Source organism: Aquarana catesbeiana, linkage group LG12, assembly GCF_042186555.1.
Source record: "Aquarana catesbeiana isolate 2022-GZ linkage group LG12, ASM4218655v1, whole genome shotgun sequence".
Lineage (NCBI taxonomy): Eukaryota > Metazoa > Chordata > Amphibia > Anura > Ranidae > Aquarana > Aquarana catesbeiana.
The window spans coordinates 117,502,496-117,515,605 of NC_133335.1; the positions used below are offsets into that span (position 1 = coordinate 117,502,496).

The window sequence follows — 13,110 nt, forward strand, 5'->3', positions numbered from 1 at the left end:
TAAGATTCACCATCTCCTCTCCGTGGAACCCAGAAGATGCCATCAGTGCTGGGCAGAGCATAGTGAAGCTTGACCCTAATAACAGCTCTTCTTCTGCTGGAGGCTCACCAGGTTGTTCTTCCTCAGCAGAAAAGTCTATCAAATCCCCTGTCTCTGCAACTGGTGTCTGGGGATAAAGGTTCACCATCTCCTCTCCGTGGAACCCAGTAGATGCTATCAGTGCTGGGCAGAGGTTAGCAGAGCTCTGCCCTGTTGTCAGCACTTCAGGTTTGGAGATGGCAATCTTCAGATTTTCCACTGCCGATTCTCTGGCATGCTGCTGGACAGGCACATTCCTCCATCCAAGATCATCCCATACAGAAACAGGATCATCAAGGTCAGTCAGCACTTGCTGCATCCGCCATAAGACCACCTCCTCCATAGCTGCGGGGGCAGGTTGGCAAAGCACACTGTTACTCTGCCACATTGTCAACTCTTCAGCCAGGATTTCAGAGTTGTCAACTGGTATTTCCTGATAGTCCCAGGCAAAGGGAGCCCCACCCTGCTGCTGAGCAGAGTCTAGCAGCTGTCTGTAGGCCATCTCAAGCTCCCATTCCCGAACGGCCAGAAACTCCAAATCTTCCTGTGCCCAGTGCACTTCTGAGACATTCAGTCTTCGCTCTCTGTGCTCCATTATTTCTTCCAAACGCCACTCCCGATCACTCCCAAAGTCAGGGTCCCTGGACAGCCTCCAGTACAACAATCCCAGGCCATTGTAGTCAAAGCCTTCCGTGGGGCTGTCATCCTCTGTCCACAGGCACACTTAACCACTGGAGGGCTCTGTAGCTCTCGTCCAACCGCATTTCTGCCCGGATCAGCCTGCTTAACTCAGCTGTCCACTCCTGGTTCGGCTGTTCCCCCAATAACAGCAATCGTACTTCATACTGCGACCAGTACCTTACATGGATGGAGGGGAGAACTTTTCCCTGGTGTCGCTGCTCACGGGCTAGCGCTTCCTTCCAGAGTTCACAGCGGATAAAATCAAACCATTTCAGCAGGACCTGCTCTGATACTGGTCCTCTGTGCTGTATCTGCATCTCTCGCAACCTCCTTCTGAATTCCTCTTCCATGGTGGCTGGTATCTGTACCTCTCCTCTCCTGCTATCTGGACCTTGGATCCAGGTGATGGTTCGGATGTGTTCACGGCAAGGAAGCACGATCCCACCATTCCCTCCACGGCTCTCAAGTAAGTCTTTTAGCGTGGCTCTCCTGCAGGCTGGTTTGGAGTGTCCCAGTAACTGGAGAGCAAATCCCACGGCTGCCAACCAATGTAACGAGCCCCTTGCTCGCTCGGTTCCACTCTCCTGACACTCCTCTGCAGCTATAGAATCAGACTGCAGATCGCAACATCTGATGGTTCGGTCATCCGATGCTCCGGGAGTAGAACTACAGCTATATGCCGTTCTAATCCAGTTGTGTAGCTCAGAACAAACACCAGGCAGGCTGTATGTAAGTTCAACCAGGAATCTCTTTATTGACAGGAATACAGTCTCTTTTATACAGTAAAAGAGGAGGTGCAGACCTCCTGCTCATATTACTCTAACAATACACCTGTAACCTAATTAACCTAATTAACATGGGCTAATTGACTAATCCCTTTAGACAGCCTAGATGACTCGGACATGACCTTTAGGCCAGACTGACCGTCTTGTAGCTCAGAAAACCCAATCAACATTATCACAATAGCAGAGTTAATTAACACAAACAACAATGGGGATCTAAAGACACTTAGATCCCATACTAGAGACTTATTTACAATACACATTCTAGCAGGCAAAAGACAGACAGGTGGCTGGAATTTACATCAGCATCTCCTAGCAGTATTTGTCCCAGCATTATGAATCAGTCACTATTCCTAATATGGCAAATCCAGGGTCCCCAGAGTCTGTGTGTCCTGGGGGACCAGGACCCGAATCCACAGTAATACCACCTCAAGGGTCCCCAGGCATATAGCTCACAAAGAGCACCGTTCCCCCAAATGCCAGGGCCCATGATCGATCGGCAAGAGGCTAGCATTCAGTCCCCTCCAAAAGTCCCTCACCTGGCTCCTGTCCAACCTAGATGTTTTTCAGCAGAAGTGGTTAGGGCTAGGTTCAGTTGGACGCGGGACAAATCTAGTTTGGAGTGGGATTCCAATGTAGGGCTGCGTTTTTGTGTGCCTTACTGGCGGCTAGGAAGATGTCCGTGAGTTTTTGGGTATCAGCCTTTCTCTCCCGCTTTAGTTTAGAGGCTAACTGGATCAGACTCCCCCTCAACACCGACTTATGTGCCGCCCAAAGCATCGAGGGTGAGACCGATCCCGTGTCATTGGTTCAAAAATATTCCTTAATCGATGTCTCTAGCAGAGTGCAGTGTACTGGGTTGCTCAATAAAGATTCATTTAGTCTCCACTTCTAGGTCTGTTGTACTCCCTGTGTACACTCCATTGTCAAGGACATTATAGAGTGATCTTAGTGAGGTGTCCTTAATTTGGGACTCTATTGCAAGGGGGATCGAGATGGCTAGTAAGAAGATGTGATCTATCCTGGCATAAGTCCGGTGTGGGGCCGAATAGTGGGTGTAATCTTTTGTCCGTGGATTGAGTTCTCTCCAGATTTCTACCAACCCTAGCGCGTTTAGTTGTTTAGCTATTTTGAGGCTCTGTCTAGGGGGGCATCTGGCCACGGATCTTTGTGCCCAGGATTTATCAAGGACCATATCGAAAGAGATGTTCGAGTCCCCACCCATAACTACCGTTCCCCTAAAGAGTGGGCTCAATTTAGAAAACATGTCCTCAAAGAATTTCCCTTGGCCCTTGTTGGGGGCTTAATATGAGAGGAAGGTGTAGGCCTCTCCGTCTATTGTGCCCGTGTTTATCAGGTATCGGACATCTGGATCCCTGACAACCGCAGATACTGAGTAGTTAACTCCCTTGGAGAAGCCTATCGCCACCCCTCTAGTTTTGCTCTCAGCGTTAGCCATGTAGAAGTGTGGAAACTTTTGGTGGAGAAAGGTCGGATTATACGAGGAGGGGAAATGTGTCTCTTGGATGAAGATGACATCCGCTTTCAGACTGTGGTATTGGTGGAATAGTTTGCGCCTTTTGATGGGGGAGTTTAGACCCTGGGCGTTGTGAGAAAGGATCAGCAGTTTACACGGTACCTTAGCAGGCTCTGTCATGGATCAGGGAGGTGGGGGCACTGTAAGTAAAACGGAAGCTTACCCCCGGTGGTTGGGCCATCTGAACGGATAGTGTGTTTCTGCTGTCTCGAGCCTGAGAGTCGATGCCGGGACCTCCCCTGGACGATCATGGATCTGAGGTGACCTGTAGAATGGGAGTGAGAATGGGGGTGGAAGGGGGGGAATAGGACAGAGAAAGATGAGCATGTTAAGTAAGTCTTGTACATATCGGTACATTGATTAAGACTCGGGGAGTAGGTGTTGCCGCCCTCATCCCCTAAGTCCAGGGGGGGAGTGACTTTCCTCCGTTCTGGAAATTTCAGAATGTCTCCGAGATGCTTGCAGCTTCCTCACGAAAACCGGGTGAAGCGTATGGCAGCCATTCCAATCCGCCCGCCCTAAAAGCATATAATACATCCTTATGCAGCCTCTGGCAGAGCACAGACCTTCTAGAACATAAACAGTGTAATCTGCGAAGTAAACAACAAAAAAGCAAAGAGGGGGGCAAAGGAGTGAGTTGGTACATTACAACTTCTGTCATTGAAGGTACCACTACAAAAATTTCACACCATTTCTGGATTGGGAGTGAACCCAGCAAAATGCTCTGCTCTCCCCCTCAACATCCCACCTCATATCTCCACTAGCCTTAAGGACTCATTTAAAATCACCCTTACAGATAACTCCTTGCAATGCCTGGGAGTGCCCTTAGCTCCCTCCCTTAGAGCTATGTACAACACCAACTACCCTTAGGCCTTCCTCCAAAACTAAACAGTGACTACAACTATGGTCTACTTTTCCTATCTTTGTTGGGACGTGTCACGGCCATCAAAATGTCCATCCCGTCAAAACTGTTGTACTTTTTTAGAGCCCTCCCCCTCTGTGTCTCGCCAAACCATAAACTTAATCCAAAGAGCCATTACCAAATTGTTTTGGAGAAACAAATCCCCCAGATATGGTAATTTACTCGCACATAAGTAACCCTAAGCCTCCCTGTGAAAGGGGTCTAACATATGGCTGTATTACTTATCAGCTAGACTTGCACAAGCAGCCCAGTGGCATGCCCCCCCAGCTACGATCCCCTGGCTACGTTTTTAAACTATTTCAGCTCACTCATTCTACGTGCCAGGTCTTCTATTGCAAACTGGATTCAAACCCAGAGTGATCGGCGCGCTAAACATAGTGGGCCAAACAATCCACCTATGGAACCTATACCACCAGAAGTTTAAGTTGCAGTCAGACAGACCCATCCTATCCTCATTCTTAGGAAACAAGAGATTCCCCCCCGCCTATGACTTGCCTAATGAGTTCCACTGGTGGGAACTTAACTTTCACCACTTTAAGAGCCTTAACAAACCGTTCCTAATTTTGCTCCTTTATACAACTCCAGGAACAGTTTGATATCCCGAGAGCTGAGTTCTATAAATATCTCCAAATAAGACACTTCTTTGAATCTCTATACTCGTTGAATGCTAATCCCATACTTGAATATCAATATGAAACTATATGCCTCGATCTATCCAGAGAGAGGGGAACTATCTCTACGATGTATAGATACTGCAATGGAATACACCTTCCAGAGAAATCAATGGCTATGATCCGCTGGGAAACTGACATAGGCCAGGTCTTCTCCACAGAGGACTGGTCGAACATGCTGGTTAACATGCACAAATGCTCCCACTCTATGGCCATAAAAGAAACAGTGGTAAAACTGCTCACGAGGTGGTATCTCACCCCGGACAGAATACATAAATTTTACCCAGGAGTCCCAGCCACTTGCTTTAGAGGCTGCTAGGTCCCTGGAACATTTCTTCACATATTTTGGAGCTGTCCACAGTTGAAGCACATATGGAGTCAGGTGGCCTCCAGGATAGCACAGATATCAGGGACCATGGTTATGTTGACAGCCCCAATGTGTTTGCTTTTCACACCTATACCAGCGCCCCCCCCCACTCCAAAAACTGGTAAATACATTGTTCTGTGCTATCCTGTGGGCCATAGCCTTGAATTGGCGCTCCCCGGCCGACAGTACTTTGGGCCAAGGTGCTCCAAAGAATGTAAACCATTAAACTAATGGAAAGGATCCATCACACTATACTGGACACCTTGTATGCTTTTCATAACAAATGGTCCGATTGGACTTCATACGGTGGTACACTTTAACCTACGCCCCGCTACATTATTATTACCCACTGCTTCCCCAAGGGACTTGTGCAACTCCTATATGATTACCAGAGACACTCATAGGCCATGTCAGTATATGACTACAGTAGCTGTGACATTTGGAATCATTTGTTTCCTGGCCTTTTACATCAACATAACGCTGTTATAAAGAGTTTTTTCTTTTTTTTCTTTCTCTCTCTGTGTTTGGTTGTTTTTATATTGTTTTCTTCCCGATGATTTGGTTCTTTTCCTATATGAGTGTAATTGACACAGGGATGTACCAACGTAAGACTCCAAATCTGGAAATTGAGCCTTTATCCTACCTATGTTTACCACCTGGGTTGCATCCCAACATGTGATGTGTTCTCTATATCTGGACTGTATTGTTTTCTTCCTATCCCTAAATTTTGTATATATAAAAAAAAAAAATTATGTATGTATAATATTTTTTATATATATTACAGCAAGGTATTTGGGGGGGGGGGGGGATCATTTATTGCTCGCTATCTGCAGGCCCTGCCTCCCAGCAGCTAAGCATGTTTATTATTATTAGCCAGATATCTTCATCATTCAGGTCACCTAACAGTTGTATTTTTTCTCTTGCGTTCATTGACAGACACAGCTTCTTTTAAGTCTTGACCACAGGGTTATAGTGCTACCTACATGAGTAGGACACCAGGCAGAAAAAAAACAGGACCACCTATGGGCAGTAAGAACCTAGGTCCGTCGCCTCCTCTTGGAGGTGTAGCTACTCTGCTGCTGGCTCTATCTATGGCTTTTTTGGGTGCTTTCCCTCCTCGGGGCACTTCTTGCGTTGATGACTCCTCCTTCCTCCTGGGTAGTCATCGCTATGGAGTCTCACGCTCCCCCCTTTTAGGACCCGCTGAATGCCTTGTCGGTGGTCCTTGAAGCATTTGTCTCCTTGGTGGAGGTGGACTTCAGGTGTAAGGCTGGTAAAGGCAACCTCCACCCTTCCCGTCCTGCTCAGATTTTTTTGAGCCCGAGTCAGGCTCTGCTGCAGCTGTGGGGCCAGGTTTTCCTAAGTGCCCTGATGCTATCTCTGATGACTAGGATGAGTCTTCAGCCTCTGTAACCACACAGGAAAAAGCGCCGATGACACTGCTGATCTCTTCTGTGTGGGAAACGTTAAAACTTGATACCTGTGGGGCTGCCGAAGAAGTGGCTGTTCCCTTTGGTACGCACAAGCCAATTCACTTGGCTAAGGTTTTTCCTTAGTCTTCCTTATTTGATACCTTTTGTTGCCAAGGTTTGTGAATGCCCGAAGTACCCTTTTGTGATTCCGAAAAAATTCTCATTGCGTTGCCCCTATGATTACTACTAAAGAAGGCGACTTTCCCTCCTGTCGCAGACCCTCACATCTCCAGGTTAAATAAGGCAACCATGATACCTGTGGAGGAGTCCCCTTCCTTTTAAAGAGATTGTAAAGCCTTGTTTTTTTTTCCTATAAAAATAACAAACATGTTATACTTGCCTGCTCTGTTGCAGTGGATTTGCACAGAGCAGCCCGGATCCTTCTCTTCTCTTGGGTCCCTCTTCTCTGATCCTGGCCCCTCCCTCCTGTTCACTGGCCCCACAACAAGCAATCGGAGCCACAGCTCCCTGTGTCCATTCAGACAAAAAACCTTCTGCCATTACAACCCCTTTAAGTTGAAGGGATCGCCCGCATGTTTGCTATTACTAGTTCAGCTCTTCGTTTGTTTTTCACCCTTTCATGGAATGGGCCAAGGTTTGGATAAAAAGCAGATGTCACTGGTTTACGTGGAATTGGCGGATCAGTTGTTCCAGGGCCTCGCATACGTGTGTGATGCAGCCCCCTTACTTTCCAAGCTCTCAGTCTTGGTGGTGGTGCTTCGTAGAGTCCTCTAGCTCAAGTAATGGGCTGCGGACCAGACATCAAAAAAGGCCCTAGCAGACTTGCCCCTCCAGGGTGAACTGGATGACAGCATCAAGAATCTTACTGGTGGGAAGAGTAGATAGAGCGATTTTATTTTTAATTTTTTTCCTGCTTTGTGACTTACTGGCTTGCTTATAGCATAGAGGGTTTATAGAAGTTATGACTGCCTATAGGTGATGCTGTTTTTTTTCCTGCCTAGTGTAGTTGGGTGCTATAACCCTGTGGTCAAGAATGAAGAGAAGCTGTGTTCATTAGTGAACTCGGAGAAAAGGATTTTATGGTGCATATAAAGCTATATTGTGATCTATCTGGAGCCATGCGGTCAATATTAACTGCTTGCCGCCCGCCGTCCGTCATATGACGGCCAGGCGGCGCGGCTCTCGTTCTGGGAGGGCGTCATATGACGCCCTGCCCTTTAAACAGGGAATGCGGGCAATCATGCGTGCACATCCCTGTACCCTCGGTGGCGGCATGTCACGGAGACACCGCTCGCCACCGAGGGGGGTAAACAGCCATTGGGCATGGCTGTTTACCACGTGATCGGCCGCGATGAAGTCACGGCCGATGACAGCTGGTACCGCCCCCATTGTGCACAGTGCATGCGCGCGATCACGCCGGTGGCAGCGTGTTCCCGGGAACACTGCTCATCACCGACTATGGTAAACAGCCATTGGCCGGCGGCTATTTACCACGTGATTGGCTGTGATCCTTTCACAGCTGATCACTAAATGTAAACACAGAGCGGTAACTAGCTGTTACCAGCTCTTTTCTCCACACACACCATTTACAGTGTGAGGAGAGAAGAGCCAGGAGCAGTGAGTTACCGATCTGTGTCTGTATTGTACTGCACAAGCACAACACTTGTCCCATCGCTCCCCCCATTGTCATCTGTCACCCAACAGTCACCCCATAAAGTGCACCTGTCGCATAAGACTGCCATCAGTGACTGTCAGCGGTGCACCTGGCAGCCATCACCCATCAGTGACAGTTAGCCGTCACCTGTCAGCTATCACTTGTCACCCATCAGTGACGTCAGCCATTACCCGTCACCCATCAGTGACGTCAGCCATTACCCGTCACCCATCAGTGACCATCAGCCGTCACCCATCAGTGACGTTAGCCATTACCCATCACCCATCAGTGGCCGTCACCCGTCAGCCATTACCCGTCACCCATCAGTTGACATCAGCCATTACCATTCCCCCTTCAGTTGACGTCAGCCATTACCCATCAGTTGACGTCAGACATTACCTGTCACATCAGTGACATCAGCCATTACCCGTCACCCATCAGTGACTGTGACCATCACCCGTCACCGTCCATGGCCTGTCGCCCATCAGTGACTATCGCCTGTCACACCGTCATCACCTATCAGTGAACGTCACCTGCCACCCATCTCACAGCCCATCAGTGACCGTCACCTTTCACCTGTCACACAGCCATCAGAGTCATGTCTAAAAGATTATACACCAGTGAGGAGGTGTTCCAGATCCTCTCCATGACTGATGAGAGCAACGGGGAGTTCTCATCAGATTCTAATTCAGATTGCAACTGTGATTCCGAGCTGTTACCAGCTCTTCTCTCCACACACACCATTTCCAGTGTGAGGAGAGAAGAGCCAGGAGCAGTGAGTTACCGATCTGTGTCTGTATTGTACTGCACAAGCACAACACTTGTCCCATCACCCCCCCATTGTCATCTGTCACCCAACAGTCACCCCATAAAGTGCACCTGTCGCATAAGACTGCCATCAGTGACTGTCAGCGGTGCACCTGTCAGCCGTCACCCATCAGTGACCGTCAGCCGTCACCTGTCAGCCATTACCCATCACCCATCAGTGACGTCAGCCATTACCCGTCACCCATCAGTGACGTCAGCCATTACCCGTCACCCATCAGTGACCGTGGCCTGTCACCCATCTGTGACCATCACCCGTCAGTGATCATCACCCGTCACCGTCCATGGCCTGTCGCCCATCAGTGACTATCGCCTGTCACACCGTCATCACCTATCAGTGAACGCCACCTGCCACCCATCTCACAGCCCATCAGTGACTGTCACCTGCCACCTGTCACACAGCCATCAGAGTCATGTCCAAAAGATTATACACCAGTGAGGAGGCGTTCCAGATCCTCTCCATGACTGATGAGGGCAACGGGGAGTTCTCATCAGATTCCAATTCAGATTCCAATTCTGATTCCAAATCAAATTCGGCATCTGAACCCAATAGTGAATCGACAAATGATTGGGTCCCTCCTAAAAGGGCACGGCACTCTGGAAACCAGGATTATCTTGCCAACCCAACATGGCTGCCATCTGACTCAGGATCACCAATTATTCCCCCATTCACAGCACAGCCAGGTGAGCAGGCCAACACCCAAAATTTTCACAGCGATTCATTTTTTTAATCTGTTTTTGCCCGACACTTTGCTGCAATTCATTGTGGACCAGACAAATTTATTTGCCCAGCAGTATATTGCCAACAACCCTCAATCATCCTATGCCCGTCCGTTTGAGTGGAGAGATCTGAATTTGGAGGAGTTCAAATTGTTTATGGGGCTTACAAAAAAAAATGAAGGACATGCCTATTGGTCCACCAACCCCATCCACAACATGCCCATTTATTCTGCCGTAATGGCCAGGTCCCGATACGAAATGATAATGCGCTTTCTTCATTTTAGCGACAACACCCAGTGCCCTCCCCGCAATCATCCAAATTACGACAAATTATATAAACTTCGCCCACTGATAAATTTCTTTTCCCAACAATTTGCAGAACTCTCTTTCCCCGATCAGAATGTGTCGATGAGTCCCTGGTACCCTTTTCAGGCAGGCTAGGAATAAAGCAATATATTCCTAGCAAAAGGGCCAGATACGGAGTAAAATTATACAAGCTCTGTGAGAGCCACGGGATATTTGTATGCGTTCCGCAGATATGAAGGAAAAGATTCCCAGCTCCAGCCCGCTGAGTGCCCCGCCTAGATGAGCACAACTGGAAAGATTGTATGGGACTTGGCATACCCACTTCTGAACAAAGGATATCACATATACCTTGACAATTTCTACATTGGCCTGCCCCTTTTCAAACACCTATACATTGCAAAAACCCTGGTCTGCGGAACCTGCAGAAAAAATAGGAAGGGCTTCCCACAATCTCTAGCAAACAAAAAGCTGCGAAGGGGGGAAAGAGCAGCATTGAGATGCAACGAAGTGCTGGCCTTGAGGTGGAAAGATAAAAGGGACGTGCACATGATGTCCACCATCCATGACGACACTACAGTTGAGGTTCAAAGAAGAAGAGGTCCCATTGAAAAGCCAGTATGTGTCCAAGATTATAATCTCTACGTGGGGGGGGGAGGGGTGGATTTCAATGATCAAATGATTCAGCCCTATTTGTTGTTAAGGAGGTCCCGATTCTGGTACAAGAAGGTAGCAATTTATCTCATCCATTTGGCCGTTTATAATTCCTATGTAGTCTACACCAAATCAGAAAGCCCTGCCCCCTTCCTACAATTCATAGAAGAAGTTATGTCCCTCTATCACCAGAAGACCTTCGCTCTGAGGCTGTTTGCCGACTTCATGAGCGCCACTTCCCCTTCAACATTCCACCATCTGAAGCAGGCTGAAGACGGCAAAAAAATGTCGCGTGTGCACCAAAAGAGGATTTCGAAAAGATACCAGCTACCATTGTCCCCAGTGTCTCTCCCAACCTGGCCTTTGCATTGGTAAATGCTTCCAACTTTACCATACATCCCTAAAATATTAGCCCATATTATTAACCATTTCCCCATTTTCATCATCTGTGCTGACCATTTTCCATGCTTCCCCAAATAACCATGCCACTGCCTTCGACGTGAACCGACCCTGGCCTGTTTTGTGACTATGCCTCTGCCTACTGTTTGGACTGCTTCTATGTGAACTGACCCTGGCCTGTTTTGGGACTATATGCCTCTGCCTACTGTTTGGACTGCTTCCATGTGAACTGACCCTGGCTTGTTTTATCAATTATGCTACTGCCTGCCGCTTGGACTGCTTGCACGTGAACTGACCCTGGCCTGTTTTCTGGACTTTGTTTTGCCCGCTTGGACTGATCTGTTGCCCTGCTACTGTAGTACACAGGGGTCTCACATATGTGAGGGGCTCCAGAATTGTTTTTCCGGATGGAGAAAACCATTTTTTTTTGCTTTCTCCGGGTTTCGGAATTTCCGGATTAGGGTCTGGAGTCCAGAGGCTTCATAGAGATTTGGGTGGGTCGAAGCCTCTGCCCCTGTGCACAGGTCTTACCTGATTGCGGCCCTCAGCCTGCTGCTGACTTACTGCCATCATGCCTCTGCCTGCCGCATGAACGGACCACACCGCTAACTGGACTATGCAAATAATTAGCTGTAGCAAGAGGCAGTATGTTTTATGAAGGGCTGGAGAGCTGTACAATGAGTGTCTGCAGTTTAACAGTACCAGGACCAATATTATGGCTGTGCTGGCTGTCTCTGCCTGGACAATTTCTATGGACTGTGCTGTGCTGACAATATTCCTGCCTGCTGACTGGATAATTACTATTGCTGTCGCTAAGCACATCCCTGCCTGCTGCCTGGACCAGTGCTCTCCTCTGTGGATACTACTACTAAAAGCACAGGTAATGCTTTTTTTTTTTTTTTTTTTTTTTTTTTTTTTTACCCTTTCTGCAATAGAATTTATTTTGGATTGTAATTCTTGCTATGTACATGCTATGTGTTAGAAATATGAAGGGCCTTCAAAAATGAGAGGTTGCCTGGAAATTATATGTCATTTATGCTCCTAGAATGCCTGATGATGCTACTTCAATGTTGGACCTTTGTATGTGGCCAGGCTGTGTAAAAGTCTCACACATTGGTATTGCCATACTCAGGAGGAGTAGCATAATGTATTTTGGAGTGTTCTCTTTGCTATGCACATGCTATGTGTTGGAAATATCAGATAAATGAACAACTTTGTGTAAAAAAAAAAAAAAAAAAAATGCGTTTTAATTTTTTTCCCACATTTTCCAAAAACTTCTGGAATAAAAATGAACTGTTCAAAAGACTCATTATGCCTCATACATTATACATTGGGGTGTTTGCTTTCCAAAATGGGGTCATTTTGGAGGCAAATCCATTCCAGGGCCTTCAAAAGTGTAATAGGTGGTTGAGAAATGAGATGTGTCATTTATGCTTGTAGAACGCCTGAAGATGCTACTTCAATGTGGGGCCTTTGTATGTGGCCAGGCTGTGTAAAAGTCTCACACATGTGGTATCGCCATACTCGGGAGGAGTAGCAGAATGTATTTTGGAGTGTCCTCTCTGCTATGCACATGCTATGTGTTGGAAATATCTGATAATTGGAAAACTTTGTGTAAAAAAAAAAAAAAAAAATTGCGTTTTCATTTTTTTCCTCACATTTTCCAAAAACTTCTGGAATAAAAATGAACTGTTCAAAAGACTCATTATACATCATAGAACAGAATGTATTTTGGGGTGTAATTTGTTGTATGCATTTGCTCTGTGCGAGAAATAACCTGTTAATATGACAATTTTGTTAAAAAAAAAAAAAAAAAATTACAACTTAAAAAAACTCACCATGCTACTTACTTAATACCTTGGAATGTCTACTTTCTAAAAAGGGGTCATTTGGGGGGTATTTGTACTTTCCTGACTTGTTAGTATCTCAAAAAAATGAGATAGGCCTTCAGTACATCAGGTGTGATCAGATGTGATCAATTTTCAGTGATTGGCGCCACAGTTTGTAGACTAAATTTCAGAAAGACCAAATAATTTACACTTATTTGGATTTTTTTACCGAAGATATGTAGCAGTATAAATTTT

The 13,110-nt window shown here is 46.9% G+C and overlaps 1 protein-coding gene across 5 annotated transcripts in view; it reads left to right on the forward strand.

Annotated features, from left to right (window-relative positions):
* The window catches only part of PSMC3IP (PSMC3 interacting protein), a 560,448-nt gene that overhangs the window by 131,268 nt on the left and 416,070 nt on the right, over positions 1-13,110 (forward strand). The gene's annotated exons all lie outside the window — the stretch shown is intronic.